This window comes from Pseudophryne corroboree, chromosome 3, assembly GCF_028390025.1.
Source record: "Pseudophryne corroboree isolate aPseCor3 chromosome 3, aPseCor3.hap2, whole genome shotgun sequence".
Taxonomy (NCBI): domain Eukaryota; kingdom Metazoa; phylum Chordata; class Amphibia; order Anura; family Myobatrachidae; genus Pseudophryne; species Pseudophryne corroboree.
The window spans coordinates 726,581,456-726,602,616 of record NC_086446.1 but is presented as its reverse complement, the minus strand read 5'-3'; positions in this window follow the sequence as shown (position 1 = coordinate 726,602,616).

The window sequence follows — 21,161 nt, the reverse complement described above, 5'->3', positions numbered from 1 at the left end:
ACACGTGCGCCGCGCGCCCACGTGCGCGCCCAGATGACAGCCCGGCGTCATGGCAACCCGGCACAACATAACAAAACCCCTGTGAATACAAACGTGAAAGACATAAGTAACAAGCTGACACATAGTTACAGGTTAATGCAAAGACATATTGTCAATCACTACACCGATGCTGAACAATCAATGGGTGTCTGGCCAGATAAGATGTCGCTAGTGCAATCATGACACCTAATTACAGTATAAATCCATACTTCAAAGTGCGATCATGTTACAAAAAACAACCCAAAGGCAACATTTCATTTAAACCGCGAGGGGAGACCGTATCCAAACGGTGAATCCACCGCGATTCTTTCTGTAACAATACCCTGTGGCGATCACCCCCCCGCATTCTCTTGGGTGCTTGGTCAATGATTTTATATCGCAGGGTACTAAGCCCATGATTGAAAGCTTTGAAGTGCCGAGCAACTGGCTGACTGTGTATCCCAGTGTTTTCTAACGCCTGTCTAATCGCAGACCTGTGTAGGGCCATCCGTTCTTTAAATTGCCTTGAGGTCTTCCCCACATAGAGGAGACCACAAGGACAACGAATAATATAAAAGACAAATGTGCTGGAGCACGTCAAAACCTGTCGGATGGCACACCTGGCTCCCGTATGTGGGTGCGGCAAAATAACTCCCTGTCTCCATGAAACTACACGTGGTGCACCCAGTGCACCTATAACAACCGGGTTTTTTGGTCAGAAAATTGGTCGGAACCGAATCCTGAAAGGAAGAATGTCATTCTTCACCAACCAATCTTTAAGATTACGATCCCTAGCAAAGCTAGGCATCACTGTAGCATTCCGGAGACACGGCAGGTCCTTATCCATAGTCACAATGGGCCACAATCTTTTGGCACATTTAGCAATCTCCCTACTGGAGGAGTGAAACTTCTGGACAAAAGGGACAACCTCTCTGCCCCCCTTCTTACCCGGACTCTTCATTAACGTCTTAGCCCTGGGAATTTTAAGCACTTTCTCCTTCGCTTCAATCAAGGCATCATATTTGTACCCCCTCAACATAAATTGGCGTACCATGATGTCAATCTCTTTCTCAGTTTCTATAGGATCATCGGAAATCCGATGAACTCTCAGAAACTGAGAGTAAGGTAACCCCTTCTTGGTCGCACTGGGGTGCTGACTAGCAAAATGCAACATAGTATTTCTGTCAGTAATTTTCTTGTGCAATTCTGTATGGATCTGACCCTCGTGCAGGGAAATGCATACATCTAGATAATTAACACTGACATCACTGATCTCATATGTATACTTAATGGTGGTATCTCGGGAATTGACCTGAAACATTAAATCAATGAAGTCTGCTTGGGACCAGTCCAGATCAGCAGCAACTCGTCTATATACCTCACGAAGAACAGAATTTTCTCTGCAACAACTGGATCAACAAAGAAGGCATCACGTTCCAGGTCGAACATATAGCAGTTGGCAAACGCGGGGGCCACACATGACCCCATCGCGCATCCCTGCCGCTGTATGTACCACCCCTTGTCGAATAGAAAATAATTACGTTTCAACGTAAGTTCCAGTAATACTAGAAAGAAAGATACATCCGGACCATTGTATAGAGGACTCGTGGACAGCAGCCTCCTTGCTGTTTCTAACCCTTCCTGGTGGGGTATGTTCGTGTACAAGCTTACTATGTCCATCGTACATAGAAAGCTACCCACTGGTACCTCTTTGATCGCCTGTAGCTTCAAAATCAACGCAGTCGTATCCTTCAAGTAGGTGGACTGAACCTGGATCACGGGCTGGAGATAGTTATCCAAATATTTGGAGACTTTATAGTAGATAGAGTCTCTGGCGGCGATGATCGGCCGACCAGGCGGCTCCGTCGGGTGCTTGTGCACTTTAGGCAGCGTATATAACACTGGCGCCACAGGATGTTCCTCAAATAAAGCCAACTGGGTACCTTTAGTGATAATTCCATCCCTGACTGCTGTTTCCAAAATATTACCCAATTCTTGGTTGTACATCATAGTCGGATCAACACTCAGTTTAGCATAGACAGCTGTATCCCCCAGCTGCCGATAGATTTCTTTTCTGTATTGTACCAGATCTTGTACAACAATTCCGCCCCCCTTGTCGGCAGGGCGGATGATGATGGACTGGTCCTTGCTGAGAACCTTCAACGCTTCCATCTCACTTTTGGATAAATTGGGTCTAAAATGTCCATCCCGTCTATTGATCCCGTGAACCTGTTGATCCAGTGTTCTGTTGAAGCACTTAAGTGAAACATTCATACTAAGTGGATCAAACTTTGATTTACTGCGAATAACTGAACCGGCCTCAGCCGCGGTGGGTGTCGGCATCTTAGAAAAATGTTCCTTAAGTCGGAGCTTCCGATCAAATTTATAATGATCCAGTTTCCACTGAAAATCATCAAAGCCACTGGATGGCACAAACGACAGTCCTTTGTTAAGAACCCGTAGTTCAGCATCCGACAAAGTCCGACTGGACAAATTAAAAACTATTTGTTTTTCTTCTTGGCAGCGGCTTTTGAACGTCCTTTGCCACTGCTTCCCACGTCGGGTAACCGGTCTCCTTTTGTGTCGCGCTGAGCGCGTGTACTCACTCCTAAAGGGGGTTTATTCGCTGCACCTCTCTTCTGTGTCTCTGACTCGCTTAGGGAGGAATTACCTCCACTTGAGGACTCTGTGTCACCAGGAAAGCGTCTAAATGTATATTGTCGAGATCTGTACTGTCTTTGTCCATCAGGGTGTTGTGCCCAAGAATAGACCTTACATTCAGCATAATCTTTTTGTACCAACTGTAATTTGTCCCTCTTAAACTTTACAAGCTCACGTCGGTATTTCTCGACCTGAATGGATAATTTCTCCATCCAATTCTCCTTGTCATCCGATTTGAGGGTATCAAGGTGCACTGCCTCAAAGGCTGCTTTCTTACTGCGGATCTCAGACAGTTCCCTGGTCGACTCCTCAATAACGAGTAGGATGAGGTCAAGGCTGCACTTATTGAGAATGGCAGCCCATTTCCTACAAAACTCAGCATTATACTTCCCAATAGTAGGAATATTGCGTATCCGGAACCCCCTAGGGATTTGTCCACTCCTGTGGTAATCCGACAGGGTCACCCCATGCAGGTAAAAATCAACCTCTTTTTTGGACAATCTCAGTAATTGCGTAAATAGCTGTTCAGGTGCTTCCAATCCTCCTGTTAATTCCAGCTTATCTTTAACCCTGATACTAGTGTCGGCATCGGCATCAGAATAACTCCACGTTTCTCCCGTGGGTAAAACAACGTTTCTGTAGCCAGTGTTCGCTTGCATGGTGAGTGAGTTAAAAACAAAACGGCCAGGATTGAGTGACCATGCACTCTGCCCTCCTGATAGCCGGGGAGAATCCAGACAGTGAAAAATGTATAAACAACCAGGAGTGGTGCCTTGTGTAACGTGGAGTAAAGCGGCTGGGTGCTGTCCCACCGCTAATCACCCAACGTGTATTCACCTTCAATACACACCGGCACTCAGCTGAGTCTCAAAATGTGCCCGGGTGCCCTCCAAAAAGAACCCAATGCAGGTCTGAACAGTCTTAATGTGGCAGTAGGCGGCACTCTCAGGACTACAATAATAGCAACAACGGAAGAGACAAGCAAACTACTCCATAGATCTTTAGATCAACGTTTCGATTTATCAGAAAACCGTCATCAGGATCATATAACAGACATCACATACAAGACATACTTACATAACCTCGTATCCCCCCGTCAGGAAGCCGCCGGCGCGTCAGTGACGTCATTGACCCGGGAGACGGCGCGGCGCCGGGGCTTCCTGACGGGGGGATACGAGGTTATGTAAGTATGTCTTGTATGTGATGTCTGTTATATGATCCTGATGACGGTTTTCTGATAAATCGAAACGTTGATCTAAAGATCTATGGAGTAGTTTGCTTGTCTCTTCCGTTGTTGCTATTATTGTAGTCCTGAGAGTGCCGCCTACTGCCACATTAAGACTGTTCAGACCTGCATTGGGTTCTTTTTGGAGGGCACCCGGGCACATTTTGAGACTCAGCTGAGTGCCGGTGTGTATTGAAGGTGAATACACGTTGGGTGATTAGCGGTGGGACAGCACCCAGCCGCTTTACTCCACGTTACACAAGGCACCACTCCTGGTTGTTTATACATTTTTCACTGTCTGGATTCTCCCCGGCTATCAGGAGGGCAGAGTGTATGGTCACTCAATCCTGGCCGTTTTGTTTTTAACTCACTCACCATGCAAGCGAACACTGGCTACAGAAACGTTGTTTTACCCACGGGAGAAACGTGGAGTTATTCTGATGCCGATGCCGACACTATCAGGGTTAAAGATAAGCTGGAATTAACAGGAGGATTGGAAGCACCTGAACAGCTATTTACGCAATTACTGAGATTGTCCAAAAAAGAGGTTGATTTTTACCTGCATGGGGTGACCCTGTCGGATTACCACAGGAGTGGACAAATCCCTAGGGGGTTCCGGATACGCAATATTCCTACTATTGGGAAGTATAATGCTGAGTTTTGTAGGAAATGGGCTGCCATTCTCAATAAGTGCAGCCTTGACCTCATCCTACTCGTTATTGAGGAGTCGACCAGGGAACTGTCTGAGATCCGCAGTAAGAAAGCAGCCTTTGAGGCAGTGCACCTTGATACCCTCAAATCGGATGACAAGGAGAATTGGATGGAGAAATTATCCATTCAGGTCGAGAAATACCGACGTGAGCTTGTAAAGTTTAAGAGGGACAAATTACAGTTGGTACAAAAAGATTATGCTGAATGTAAGGTCTATTCTTGGGCACAACACCCTGATGGACAAAGACAGTACAGATCTCGACAATATAGATTTAGACGCTTTCCTGGTGACACAGAGTCCTCAAGTCGAGGTAATTCCTCCCTAAGCGAGTCAGAGACACAGAAGAGAGGTGCAGCGAATAAACCCCCTTTAGGAGTGAGTACGCGCGCTCAGCACGACACAAAAGGAGACCGGTTACCCGACGAGGGAAGCAGTGGCAAAGGACGTTCAAAAGCCGCTGCCAAGAAGAAAAACAAATAGTTTTTAATTTGTCCAGTCGGACTTTGTCGGATGCTGAACTACGGGTTCTTAACAAAGGACTGTCGTTTGTGCCATCCAGTGGCTTTGATGATTTTCAGTGGAAACTGGATCATTATAAATTTGATCGGAAGCTCCGACTTAAGGAACATTTTTCTAAGATGCCGACACCCACCGCGGCTGAGGCCGGTTCAGTTATTCGCAGTAAATCAAAGTTTGATCCACTTAGTATGAATGTTTCACTTAAGTGCTTCAACAGAACACTGGATCAACAGGTTCAGGGGATCAATAGACGGGATGGACATTTTAGACCCAATTTATCCAAAAGTGAGATGGAAGCGTTGAAGGTTCTCAGCAAGGACCAGTCCATCATCATCCGCCCTGCCGACAAGGGGGGCGGAATTGTTGTACAAGATCTGGTACAATACAGAAAAGAAATCTATCGGCAGCTGGGGGATACAGCTGTCTATGCTAAACTGAGTGTTGATCCGACTATGATGTACAACCAAGAATTGGGTAATATTTTGGAAACAGCAGTCAGGGATAGAATTATCACTAAAGGTACCCAGTTGGCTTTATTTGAGGAACATCCTGTGGCGCCAGTATTATATACGCTGCCTAAAGTGCACAAGCACCCGACGGAGCCGCCTGGTCGGCCGATCATCGGCGCCAGAGACTCTATCTACTATAAAGTCTCCAAATATTTGGATAACTATCTCCAGCCCGTGATCCAGGTTCAGTCCACCTACTTAAAGGGTACGACTGCGTTGATTATGAAGCTACAGGCGATCAAAGAGGTACCAGTGGGTAGCTTTCGATGTACGATGGACATAGTAAGCTTGTACACGAACATACCCCACCAGGAAGGGTTAGAAGCAGCAAGGAGGCTGCTGTCCACGAGTCCTCTATACAATGGTCCGGATGTATCTTTCTTTCTAGTATTACTGGAACTTACGTTGAAACGTAATTATTTTCTATTCGACAAGGGGTGGTACATACAGCGGCAGGGATGCGCGATGGGGTCATGTGTGGCCCCCGCGTTTGCCAACTGCTATATGTTCGACCTGGAACGTGATGCCTTCTTTGTTGATCCAGTTGTTGCAGAGAAAATTCTGTTCTTCGTGAGGTATATAGACGATTTGCTGCTGATCTGGACTGGTCCCAAGCAGGACTTCATTGATTTAATGTTTCAGGTCAATTCCCGAGATACCACCATTAAGTATACATATGAGATCAGTGATGTCAGTGTTAATTATCTAGATGTATGCATTTCCCTGCACGAGGGTCAGATCCATACAGGACTGCACAAGAAAATTACTGACAGAAATACTATGTTGCATTTTGCTAGTCGGCACCCCAGTGCGACCAAGAAGGGGTTACCTTACTCTCAGTTTCTGAGAGTTTATCGGATTTCTGATGATCCTATAGAAACTGAGAAAGAGATTGACATCATGGTACGCCAATTTATGTTGAGGGGGTACAAATATGATGCCTTGATTGAAGCGAAGGAGAAAGTGCTTAAAATTCCCAGGGCTAAGACGTTAATGAAGAGTCCGGGTAAGAAGGGGGGCAGAGAGGTTGTCCCTTTTGTCCAGAAGTTTCACTCCTCCAGTAGGGAGATTGCTAAATGTGCCAAAAGATTGTGGCCCATTGTGACTACGGATAAGGACCTGCCGTGTCTCCAGAATGCTACAGTGATGCCTAGCTTTGCTAGGGATCGTAATCTTAAAGATTGGTTGGTGAAGAATGACATTTCTTCCTTTCAGGATTCGGTTCCGACCAATTTTCTGACCAAAAAACCCGGTTGTTGTAGGTGCACTGGGTGCACCACGTGTAGTTTCATGGAGACAGGGAGTTATTTTCCGCACCCACATACGGGAGCCAGGTGTGCCATCCGACAGGTTTTGACGTGCTCCAGCACATTTGTTGTTTATATTATTCGTTGTCCTTGTGGTCTCCTCTATGTGGGGAAGACCTCAAGGCAATTTAAAGAACGGATGGCCCTACACAGGTCTGCGATTAGACAGGCGTTAGAAAACACTGGGATACATAGTCAGCCAGTTGCTCGGCACTTCAAAGCTTTCAATCATGGGCTTAGTACCCTGCGATATAAAATCATTGACCAAGCACCAAAGAGAATGGGGGGGGGGGGGGGTGATCGCCACAGGGTATTGTTACAGAAAGAATCGCGGTGGATTCACCGTTTGGATACGGTCTCCCCTCGCGGTTTAAATGAAATGTTGCCTTTGGGTTGTTTTTTGTAACATGATCGCACTTTGAAGTATGGATTTATACTGTAATTAGGTGTCATGATTGCACTAGCGACATCTTATCTGGCCAGACACCCATTGATTGTTCAGCATCGGTGTAGTGATTGACAATATGTCTTTGCATTAACCTGTAACTATGTGTCAGCTTGTTACTTATGTCTTTCACGTATGTATTCACAGGGGTTTTGTTATGTTGTGCCGGGTTGCCGGGCTGTCATCTGGGCGCGCCGGTGGGCGCGCGGCGCACGTGTGGTGACATCAGTGATATCATTGACCCGGGAGACGGCGCGGCGCCGGCGGCTTCCTGACGGGGGGATACGAGGTTATGTAAGTATGTCTTGTATGTGATGTCTGTTATATGATCCTGATGACGGTTTTCTGATAAATCGAAACGTTGGCCCTCATTCCGAGTCGTTCGCTCGGTAATTTTCATTGCATCGCAGTGAAATTCCGCTTAGTACGCATGCGCAATATTCGCACTGCGACTGCGCCAAGTAATTTAACAATGAAGATAGTATTTTTACTCACGGCTTTTTCTTCGCTCCGGCGATCGTAGTGTGATTGACAGGAAATGGGTGTTACTGGGCGGAAACACGGCGTTTTATGGGCGTGTGGATAAAAAACGCTACCGTTTCCGGAAAAAACGCAGGAGTGGCCGGAGAAACGGGGGAGTGTCTGGGCGAACGCTGGGTGTGTTTGTGACGTCAAACCAGGAACGACAAGCACTGAACTGATCGCAGATGCCGAGTAAGTCTGAAGCTACTCTGAAACTGCTAAGTAGTTTGTAATCGCAATATTGCGATTACATCGTTCGCAATTTTAAGAAGCTAAGATTCACTCCCAGTAGGCGGCGGCTTAGCGTGTGTAACTCTGCTAAAATCGCCTTGCGAGCGATCAATTTGGAATGAGGGCCGTTGATCTAAAGATCTATGGAGTAGTTTGCTTGTCTCTTCCGTTGTTGCTATTATTGTAGTCCTGAGAGTGCCGCCTACTGCCACATTAAGAATATATATATATATATATATATATTGTATAGTCTGTGCATCTCCATTATGAACACTGGGGCTTAGGGGAACCATTGTAGGATGGCTCCAGATTACTATTTGACGGGGAAGAGGTTATGGTTAGGCTGCGGGGGTGGGAGGGTTAAGGTTAGGCTATGGGTAGGGCAGGTTAGGCATCCCTAGGGAGGGTTAGGGTTATGCTGTTGGGAGAGGGAGGGTTAGGGGGGATAGGGATCAGGGTTAGCTTACTTATACCCCTAGCTTTTAAAACACGGGTAAATGCGCGGGGGCGGGAATCCTACCCGGGTAGATAGCCGGGTTGAACACGTGTTCAACCAGGTAAGCTGTGTAGTGTGAACGGGAGCGGTGTCCAGGCGACACGGCTCCCGTTCACAGTGTTTGGGAGGGCGGCGCTGGGAGATCATGTGATCTCCCAGCGCCGCCCCTGCCGAGTCAGCAGCAGCGTCACCAACCCGGGTTGGTGAGCGCTGTATGAAAGGGGGCTGTAGCACGGGTCGCAGCCGTGTCAGGCGACATGGCTGCGACCCGTGCTACAGTGGAAAAGGGGTATTAATTAGTAAGTGTCGGGATTTGAGCCGACAATCCTATATATATTTATACACACACACACACACACACACACACACACACACACACACACACACACACACACACACACACTTCTCCCTAATGATTGATAACCCTAAATCTTAACCCACACTGGTAAATCAGCCCTGATATCCTATCCCTAATACTCAGGGCTGGTTTTAGCCATACACTGGTTACACAGCCGAGTAGGGGGCGTCCTGGCTCATCTGCGCCAGCAACATACTTGCCAACTCTCCAGGAATGGCCAGGTAGCTCCTGAAAATCATCTGGCACTCATAACCACCAGGAAAAGTTGGTAAGTCTCCCTGGAGCTGGCCTCCGTATTCTCCCACACTTGTCCGCATCCCCCCTGCAGCCCGGCACCCGTCCGTGAAGTGGGTGGTCCCGGTTTCCTAGAAAGGGTGCGCTGGCTTCAGCGGGAGGCTCTGGGAGACAGCGTGACATCATCACTGGCAACCCATTGTCCATTCGGCATGGTCCCGGCAGTCACATTTGGGTGATCGCTATTTTTTCATAAACTGGCAAGTTGAACTCTTTCCTTGTTGTAGATATAGTGAACATGTGAGTGCACATAGAAATGTTGACATGCATTATTAAAATAATGAATATACCGTAGATCACCATTTTTGTATATATATCCATAGAGAAACAATATATATGCCAGATGATACTACTGTGGGCATAATGTGTAAGGAGCACTGCAACTGGGGTTTTCCCGTCAGACCACACCCACTTACTATTTCCAGGTCCACGCTCAAAAAAACTCCAAGGGGCGCCAAACTATATATTTGCTTACCAAAAAACTTGGCATTAGGCAAGCCCTGCTAATACCATAATCACATCCCCAAACTAACTCTAATAACCTAATCCAAATTGCTGAATTATCAGGAAGTGGCTGTGTCTGTACTTTTTTTCCTGAGGGCTCTATTTTTTGGCACGGGGGGAGGGGGTGACAGTGACTTCATGCCTAGGGTGCTGATAAACCTTGCACCGGCCCTGAAGGTACTGAGGCACTAGTCCCTGTAGGAATACTACATCGGACCATCATGAGGTGGGCAATAACCCAGGGCACTAGTAGAGATGTGCACTTGAAATTTTTCGGGTTTTGTGTTTTGGTTTTGGGTTCGGTTCCGCGGCCGTGTTTTGGGTTCGACCGCGTTTTGGCAAAACCTCACCGAATTTTTTTTGTCGGATTCGGGTGTGTTTTGGATTCGGTTGTTTTTTTCAAAAAACACTAAAAAACAGCTTAAATCATAGAATTTGGGGGCCATTTTGATCCCAAAGTATTATTAACCTCAAAAACCATAATTTCCACTCATTTTCAGTCTATTCTGAATACCTCACACCTCACAATATTATTTTTAGTCCTAAAATTTGCACCGAGGTCGCTGGATGACTAAGCTAAGCGACCCTAGTGGCCGACACAAACACCGGGCCCATCTAGGAGTGGCACTGCAGTGTCACGCAGGATGGCCCTTCCAAAAAACACTCCCCAAACAGCACATGACGCAAAGAAAAAAAAGGCGCAATGAGGTAGCTGTGTGAGTAAGATAAGCGACCCTAGTGGCCGACACAAACACCGGGCCCATCTAGGAGTGGCACTGCAGTGTCACGCAGGATGGCCCTTCCAAAAAACCCTCCCCAAACAGCACATGACGCAAAGAAAAAAAGAGGCGCAATGAGGTAGCTGTGTGAGTAAGATAAGCGACCCTAGTGGCCGACACAAACACCTGGCCCATCTAGGAGTGGCACTGCAGTGTCACGCAGGATGGCCCTTCCAAAAAACACTCCCCAAACAGCACATGACGCAAAGAAAAAAAGAGGCGCAATGAGGTAGCTGTGTGAGTAAGATAAGCGACCCTAGTGGCCGACACAAACACCGGGCCCATCTAGGAGTGGCACTGCAGTGTCACGCAGGATGGCCCTTCCAAAAAACACTCCCCAAACAGCACATGACGCAAAGAAAAAGAGAGGCGCAATGAGGTAGCTGTGTGAGTAAGATAAGCGACCCTAGTGGCCGACACAAACACCTGGCCCATCTAGGAGTGGCACTGCAGTGTCACGCAGGATGGCCCTTCCAAAAAACACTCCCCAAACAGCACATGACGCAAAGAAAAAAAGAGGCGCAATGAGGTAGCTGTGTGAGTAAGATAAGCGACCCTAGTGGCCGACACAAACACCGGGCCCATCTAGGAGTGGCACTGCAGTGTCACGCAGGATGGCCCTTCCAAAAAACACCCCCCAAACAGCACATGACGCAAAGAAAAAAAGAGGCGCAATGAGGTAGCTGTGTGAGTAAGATAAGCGACCCTAGTGGCCGACACAAACACCGGGCCCATCTAGGAGTGGCACTGCAGTGTCACGCAGGATGGCCCTTCCAAAAAACACTCCCCAAACAGCACATGACGCAAAGAAAAAAAGAGGCGCAATGAGGTAGCTGTGTGAGTAAGATAAGCGACCCTAGTGGCCGACACAAACACCGGGCCCATCTAGGAGTGGCACTGCAGTGTCACGCAGGATGGCCCTTCCAAAAAACACTCCCCAAACAGCACATGACGCAAAGAAAAAAAGAGGCGCAATGAGGTAGCTGTGTGAGTAAGATAAGCGACCCTAGTGGCCGACACAAACACCGGGCCCATCTAGGAGTGGCACTGCAGTGTCACGCAGGATGGCCCTTCCAAAAAACACTCCCCAAACAGCACATGACGCAAAGAAAAAAAGAGGCGCAATGAGGTAGCTGTGTGAGTAAGATAAGCGACCCTAGTGGCCGACACAAACACCGGGCCCATCTAGGAGTGGCACTGCAGTGTCACGCAGGATGGCCCTTCCAAAAAACACTCCCCAAACAGCACATGACGCAAAGAAAAAAAGAGGCGCAATGAGGTAGCTGTGTGAGTAAGATAAGCGACCCTAGTGGCCGACACAAACACCGGGCCCATCTAGGAGTGGCACTGCAGTGTCACGCAGGATGGCCCTTCCAAAAAACACTCCCCAAACAGCACATGACGCAAAGAAAAATTAAAGAAAAAAGAGGTGCAAGATGGAATTGTCCTTGGGCCCTCCCACCCACCCTTATGTTGTATAAACAGGACATGCACACTTTAACCAACCCATCATTTCAGTGACAGGGTCTGCCACACGACTGTGACTGAAATGACGGGTTGGTTTGGACCCCCACCAAAAAAGAAGCAATTAATCTCTCCTTGCACAAACTGGCTCTACAGAGGCAAGATGTCCACCTCATCATCATCCTCCGATATATCACCGTGTACATCCCCCTCCTCACAGATTATCAATTCGTCCCCACTGGAATCCACCATCTCAGCTCCCTGTGTACTTTGTGGAGGCAATTGCTGCTGGTCAATGTCTCCACGGAGGAATTGATTATAATTCATTTTAATGAACATCATCTTCTCCACATTTTCTGGAAGTAACCTCGTACGCCGATTGCTGACAAGGTGAGCGGCGGCACTAAACACTCTTTCGGAGTACACACTTGTGGGAGGGCAACTTAGGTAGAATAAAGCCAGTTTGTGCAAGGGCCTCCAAATTGCCTCTTTTTCCTGCGAGTATAAGTACGGACTGTGTGACGTGCCTACTTGGATGCGGTCACTCATATAATCCTCCACCATTCTTTCAATGGGGAGAGAATCATATGCAGTGACAGTAGACGACATGTCCGTAATCGTTGACAGGTCCTTCAGTCCGGACCAGATGTCAGCATCAGCAGTCGCTCCAGACTGCCCTGCATCACCGCCAGCGGGTGGGCTCGGAATTCTGAGCCTTTTCCTCGCACCCCCAGTTGCGGGAGAATGTGAAGGAGGAGATGTTGACAGGTCGCGTTCCGCTTGACTTGACAATTTTCTCACCAGCAGGTCTTTGAACTAGAGATGAGCGCCTGAAATTTTTCGGGTTTTGTGTTTTGGTTTTGGGTTCGGTTCCGCGGCCGTGTTTTGGGTTCGAACGCGTTTTGGCAAAACCTCACCGAATTTTTTTTGTCGGATTCGGGTGTGTTTTGGATTCGGGTGTTTTTTTCCAAAAACACTAAAAAACAGCTTAAATCATAGAATTTGGGGGTCATTTTGATCCCAAAGTATTATTAACCTCAAAAACCATAATTTACACTCATTTTCAGTCTATTCTGAATACCTCACACCTCACAATATTATTTTTAGTCCTAAAATTTGCACCGAGGTCGCTGTGTGAGTAAGATAAGCGACCCTAGTGGCCGACACAAACACCGGGCCCATCTAGGAGTGGCACTGCAGTGTCACGCAGGATGTCCCTTCCAAAAAACCCTCCCCAAACAGCACATGACGCAAAGAAAAAAAGAGGCGCAATGAGGTAGCTGTGTGAGTAAGATTAGCGACCCTAGTGGCCGACACAAACACCGGGCCCATCTAGGAGTGGCACTGCAGTGTCACGCAGGATGGCCCTTCCAAAAAACCCTCCCCAAACAGCACATGACGCAAAGAAAAAAAGAGGCGCAATGAGGTAGCTGTGTGAGTAAGATTAGCGACCCTAGTGGCCGACACAAACACCGGGCCCATCTAGGAGTGGCACTGCAGTGTCACGCAGGATGGCCCTTCCAAAAAACCCTCCCCAAACAGCACATGACGCAAAGAAAAAAAGAGGCGCAATGAGGTAGCTGTGTGAGTAAGATTAGCGACCCTAGTGGCCGACACAAACACCGGGCACATCTAGGAGTGGCACTGCAGTGTCACGCAGGATGGCCCTTCCAAAAAACCCTCCCCAAACAGCACATGACGCAAAGAAAAAAAGAGGCGCAATGAGGTAGCTGACTGTGTGAGTAAGATTAGCGACCCTAGTGGCCGACACAAACACCGGGCCCATCTAGGAGTGGCACTGCAGTGTCACGCAGGATGTCCCTTCCAAAAAACCCTCCCCAAACAGCACATGACGCAAAGAAAAAAAGAGGCGCAATGAGGTAGCTGACTGTGTGAGTAAGATTAGCGACCCTAGTGGCCGACACAAACACCGGGCCCATCTAGGAGTGGCACTGCAGTGTCACGCAGGATGTCCCTTCCAAAAAACCCTCCCCAAACAGCACATGACGCAAAGAAAAAAAGAGGCGCAATGAGGTAGCTGACTGTGTGAGTAAGATTAGCGACCCTAGTGGCCGACACAAACACCGGGCCCATCTAGGAGTGGCACTGCAGTGTCACGCAGGATGTCCCTTCCAAAAAACCCTCCCCAATCAGCACATGATGCAAAGAAAAAGAAAAGAAAAAAGAGGTGCAAGATGGAATTGTCCTTGGGCCCTCCCACCCACCCTTATGTTGTATAAACAAAACAGGACATGCACACTTTAACCAACCCATCATTTCAGTGACAGGGTCTGCCACACGACTGTGACTGATATGACGGGTTGGTTTGGACCCCCCCCAAAAAAGAAGCAATTAATCTCTCCTTGCACAAACTGGCTCTACAGAGGCAAGATGTCCACCTCATCTTCACCCTCCGATATATCACCGTGTACATCCCCCTCCTCACAGATTATCAATTCGTCCCCACTGGAATCCACCATCTCAGCTCCCTGTGTACTTTGTGGAGGCAATTGCTGCTGGTCAATGTCTCCGCGGAGGAATTGATTATAATTCATTTTAATGAACATCATCTTCTCCACATTTTCTGGATGTAACCTCGTACGCCGATTGCTGACAAGGTGAGCGGCGGCACTAAACACTCTTTCGGAGTACACACTTGTGGGAGGGCAACTTAGGTAGAATAAAGCCAGTTTGTGCAAGGGCCTCCAAATTGCCTCTTTTTCCTGCCAGTATAAGTACGGACTGTGTGACGTGCCTACTTGGATGCGGTCACTCATATAATCCTCCACCATTCTATCAATGTTGAGAGAATCATATGCAGTGACAGTAGACGACATGTCCGTAATCGTTGTCAGGTCCTTCAGTCCGGACCAGATGTCAGCATCAGCAGTCGCTCCAGACTGCCCTGCATCACCGCCAGCGGGTGGGCTCGGAATTCTGAGCCTTTTCCTCGCACCCCCAGTTGCGGGAGAATGTGAAGGAGGAGATGTTGACAGGTCGCGTTCCGCTTGACTTGACAATTTTGTCACCAGCAGGTCTTTCAACCCCAGCAGACCTGTGTCTGCCGGAAAGAGAGATCCAAGGTAGGCTTTAAATCTAGGATCGAGCACGGTGGCCAAAATGTAGTGCTCTGATTTCAACAGATTGACCACCCGTGAATCCTTGTTAAGCGAATTAAGGGCTGCATCCACAAGTCCCACATGCCTAGCGGAATCGCTCCCTTTTAGCTCCTTCTTCAATGCCTCCAGCTTCTTCTGCAAAAGCCTGATGAGGGGAATGACCTGACTCAGGCTGGCAGTGTCTGAACTGACTTCACGTGTGGCAAATTCAAAGGGCATCAGAACCTTGCACAACGTTGAAATCATTCTCCACTGCACTTGAGACAGGTGCATTCCATCTCCTATATCGTGCTCAATTGTATAGGCTTGAATGGCCTTTTGCTGCTCCTCCAACCTCTGAAGCATATAGAGGGTTGAATTCCACCTCGTTACCACTTCTTGCTTCAGATGATGGCAGGGCAGGTTCAGTAGTTTTTGGTGGTGCTCCAGTCTTCTGTACGTGGTGCCTGTACGCCGAAAGTGTCCCGCAATTTTTCTGGCCACCGACAGCATCTCTTGCACGCCCCTGTCGTTTTTAAAAAAATTCTGCACCACCAAATTCAAGGTATGTGCAAAACATGGGACGTGCTGGAATTTGCCCATATTTAATGCACACACAATATTGCTGGCGTTGTCCGATGCCACAAATCCACAGGAGAGTCCAATTGGGGTAAGCCATTCCGCGATGATCTTCCTCAGTTGCCGTAAGAGGTTTTCAGCTGTGTGCGTATTCTGGAAAGCGGTGATACAAAGCGTAGCCTGCCTAGGAAAGAGTTGGCGTTTGCGAGATGCTGCTACTGGTGCCGCCGCTGCTGTTCTTGCGGCGGGAGTCCATACATCTACCCAGTGGGCTGTCACAGTCATATAGTCCTGACCCTGCCCTGCTCCACTTGTCCACATGTCCGTGGTTAAGTGGACATTGGGTACAACTGCATTTTTTAGGAGACTGGTGAGTCTTTTTCTGACGTCCGTGTACATTCTCGGTATCGCCTGCCTAGAGAAGTGGAACCTAGATGGTATTTGGTAACGGGGGCACACTGCCTCAATAAATTGTCTAGTTCCCTGTGAACTAACGGCGGATACCGGACGCACGTCTAACACCAACATAGTTGTCAAGGACTCAGTTATCCGCTTTGCAGTAGGATGACTGCTGTGATATTTCATCTTCCTCGCAAAGGACTGTTGAACAGTCAATTGCTTACTGGAAGTAGTACAAGTGGGCTTACGACTTCCCCTCTGGGATGACCATCGACTCCCAGCGGCAACAACAGCAGCGCCAGCAGCAGTAGGCGTTACACGCAAGGATGCATCGGAGGAATCCCAGGCAGGAGAGGACTCGTCAGACTTGCCAGTGACATGGCCTGCAGGACTATTGGCATTCCTGGGGAAGGAGGAAATTGACACTGAGGGAGTTGGTGGGGTGGTTTGCGTGAGCTTGGTTACAAGAGGAAGGGATTTACTGGTCAGTGGACTGCTTCCGCTGTCACCCAAAGTTTTTGAACTTGTCACTGACTTATTATGAATGCGCTGCAGGTGACGTATAAGGGAGGATGTTCCGAGGTGGTTAACGTCCTTACCCCTACTTATTACAGCTTGACAAAGGGAACACACGGCTTGACACCTGTTGTCCGCATTTCTGGTGAAATACCTCCACACCGAAGAGCTGATTTTTTTGGTATTTTCACCTGGCATGTCAACGGCCATATTCCTCCCACGGACAACAGGTGTCTCCCCGGGTGCCTGACTTAAACAAACCACCTCACCATCAGAATCCTCCTGGTCAATTTCCTCCCCAGCGCCAGCAACACCCATATCCTCCTCATCCTGGTGTACTTCAACACTGACATCTTCAATCTGACTATCAGGAACTGGACTGCGGGTGCTCCTTCCAGCACTTGCAGGGGGCGTGCAAATGGTGGAAGGCGCATGCTCTTCACGTCCAGTGTTGGGAAGGTCAGGCATCGCAACCGACACAATTGGACTCTCCTTGTGGATTTGGGATTTCAAAGAACGCACAGTTCTTTGCGGTGCTTTTGCCAGCTTGAGTCTTTTCAGTTTTCTAGCGAGAGGCTGAGTGCTTCCATCCTCATGTGAAGCTGAACCACTAGCCATGAACATAGGCCAGGGCCTCAGCCGTTCCTTGCCACTCCGTGTGGTAAATGGCATATTGGCAAGTTTACGCTTCTCCTCCGACAATTTTATTTTAGGTTTTGGAGTCCTTTTTTTACTGATATTTGGTGTTTTGGTTTTGACATGCTCTGTACTATGCCATTGGGCATCGGCCTTGGCAGACGACGTTGCTGGCATTTCATCGTCTCGGCCATGACTAGTGGCAGCAGCTTCAGCACGAGGTGGAAGTGGATCTTGATCTTTCCCTAATTTTGGAACCTCAACATTTTTGTTCTCCATATTTTAATAGGCACAACTAAAAGGCACCTCAGGTAAACAATGGAGATGGATGGATTGGATACTAGTATACAATTATGGACGGGCTGCCGAGTGCCGACACAGAGGTAGCCACAGCCGTGAACTACCGCACTGTACTGTGTCTGCTGCTAATATATAGACTGGTTGATAAAGAGATAGTATACTCGTAACTAGTATGTATGTATAAAGAAAGAAAAAAAAACCACGGTTAGGTGGTATATACAATTATGGACGGGCTGCCGAGTGCCGACACAGAGGTAGCCACAGCCGTGAACTACCGCACTGTACTGTGTCTGCTGCTAATATATAGACTGGTTGATAAAGAGATAGTATACTCGTAACTAGTATGTATGTATAAAGAAAGAAAAAAAAACCACGGTTAGGTGGTATATACAATTATGGACGGGCTGCCGAGTGCCGACACAGAGGTAGCCACAGCCGTGAACTACCGCACTGTACTGTGTCTGCTGCTAATATATAGACTGGTTGATAAAGAGATAGTATACTCGTAACTAGTATGTATGTATAAAGAAAGAAAAAAAACCACGGTTAGGTGGTATATACAATTATGGACGGGCTGCCGAGTGCCGACACAGAGGTAGCCACAGCCGTGAACTACCGCACTGTACTGTGTCTGCTGCTAATATATAGACTGGTTGATAAAGAGATAGTATACTCGTAACTAGTATGTATGTATAAAGAAAGAAAAAAAAACCACGGTTAGGTGGTATATACAATTATGGACGGGCTGCCGAGTGCCGACACAGAGGTAGCCACAGCCGTGAACTACTGTACTGTGTCTGCTGCTAATATATAGACTGGTTGATAAAGAGATAGTATACTCGTAACTAGTATGTATGTATAAAGAAAGAAAAAAAAACCACGGTTAGGTGGTATATACAATTATGGACGGGCTGCCGAGTGCCGACACAGAGGTAGCCACAGCCGTGAACTACCGCACTGTACTGTGTCTGCTGCTAATATATAGACTGGTTGATAAAGAGATAGTATACTCGTAACTAGTATGTATGTATAAAGAAAGAAAAAAAAACCACGGTTAGGTGGTATATACAATTATGGACGGGCTGCCGAGTGCCGACACAGAGGTAGCCACAGCCGTGAACTACCGCACTGTACTGTGTCTGCTGCTAATATATAGACTGGTTGATAAAGAGATAGTATACTCGTAACTAGTATGTATGTATAAAGAAAGAAAAAAAAACCACGGTTAGGTGGTATATACAATTATGGACGGGCTGCCGAGTGCCGACACAGAGGTAGCCACAGCCGTGAACTACCGCACTGTACTGTGTCTGCTGCTAATATATAGACTGGTTGATAAAGAGATAGTATACTCGTAACTAGTATGTATGTATAAAGAAAGAAAAAAAAACCACGGTTAGGTGGTATATACAATTATGGACGGGCTGCCGAGTGCCGACACAGAGGTAGCCACAGCCGTGAACTACCGCACTGTACTGTGTCTGCTGCTAATATATAGACTGGTTGATAAAGAGATAGTATACTCGTAACTAGTATGTATGTATAAAGAAAGAAAAAAAAACCACGGTTAGGTGGTATATACAATTATGGACGGGCTGCCGAGTGCCGACACAGAGGTAGCCACAGCCGTGAACTACCGCACTGTACTGTGTCTGCTGCTAATAATATATAGACTGGTTGATAAAGAGATAGTATACTCGTAACTAGTATGTATGTATAAAGAAAGAAAAAAAAACCACGGTTAGGTCACTGGTATATACAATTATGTACGGGCTGCCGAGTGCCGACACAGAGGTAGCCACAGCCGTGAACTACCGCACTGTACTGTGTCTGCTGCTAATATATAGACTGGTTGATAAAGAGATAGTATACTCGTAACTAGTATGTATGTATAAAGAAAGAAAAAAAAACCACGGTTAGGTGGTATATACAATTATGGACGGGCTGCCGAGTGCCGACACAGAGGTAGCCACAGCCGTGAACTACCGCACTGTACTGTGTCTGCTGCTAATAATATATAGACTGGTTGATAAAGAGATAGTATACTCGTAACTAGTATGTATGTATAAAGAAAGAAAAAAAAACCACGGTTAGGTCACTGGTATATACAATTATGGACGGGCTGCCGAGTGCCGACACAGAGGTAGCCACAGCCGTGAACTACCGCACTGTACTGTGTCTGCTGCTAATATAGACTGGTTGATAAAGAGATAGTATACTACTAATATTATATACTGGTGGTCAGGTCACTGGTCACTAGTCACACTGGCAGTGGCACTCCTGCAGCAAAAGTGTGCACTGTTTAATTTTAATATAATATTATGTACTCCTGGCTCCTGCTATAACCTATAACTGGCACTGCAGTAGTGCTCCCCAGTCTCCCCCACAATTATAAGCTGTGTGAGCTGAGCAGTCAGACAGATATATAATATATATAGATGATGCAGCACACTGGCCTGAGCCTGAGCAGTGCACACAGATATGGTATGTGACTGAGTCACTGTGTGCTGTGTATCGCTTTTTTCAGGCAGAGAACGGATTATAAATAAAAGTGGTGGTCACTGGTCACTATCAGCAAAACTCTGCACTGTACACTACTGAGTACTCCTAATGCTCCCCAAAATTAGTAAATCAAGTGTCTCTCTAATCTATTCTAATTCTAAACGGAGAGGACGCCAGCCACGTCCTCTCCCTATCAATCTCAATGCACGTGTGAAAATGGCGGCGACGCGCGGCTCCTTATATAGAATCCGAGTCTCGCGAGAATCCGACAGCGTCATGATGACGTTCGGGCGCGCTCGGGTTAACCGAGCAAGGCGGGAAGATCCGAGTCGCTCGGACCCGTGAAAAAAAACATGAAGTTCGTGCGGGTTCGGATTCAGAGAAACCGAACCCGCTCATCTCTACTTTGAACCCCAGCAGACTTGTGTCTGCCGGAAAGAGAGATCCAAGGTAGGTTTTAAATCTGGGATCGAGCACGGTGGCCAAAATGTAGTGCTCTGATTTCAACAGATTGACCACCCGTGAATCCTTGTTAAGCGAATTAAGGGCTCCATCCACAAGTCCCACATGCCTAGCGGAATCGCTCCGTGTTAGCTCCTCCTTCAATGTCTCCAGCTTCTTCTGCAAAAGCCTGATGAGGGGAATGACCTGACTCAGGCTGGCAGTGTCTGAACTGACTTCACGTGTGGCAAGTTCAAAGGGCAGAAGAACCTTGCACAATGTTGAAATCATTCTCCACTGCGCTTGAGACAGGTGCATTCCACCTCCTATATCGTGCTGAATTGTATAGGCTTGAATGGCCTTTTGCTGCTCCTCCAACCTCTGAAGCATATATAGGGTTGAATTCCACCTCGTTACCACTTCTTGCTTCAGATGATGGCAGGGCAGGTTCAGGCGTTTTTGGTGTTGCTCCAGTCTTCTGTACGTGGTGCCTGTACGCCGAAAGTGTCCCGCAATTCTTCTGGCAACCGACAGCATCTCTTGCACGCCCCTCTCGTTTTTTAAAAAATTCTGCACCACCAAATTCAAGGTATGTGCAAAACATGGGACGTGCTGGAATTTGCCCATATTTAATGCACACACAATA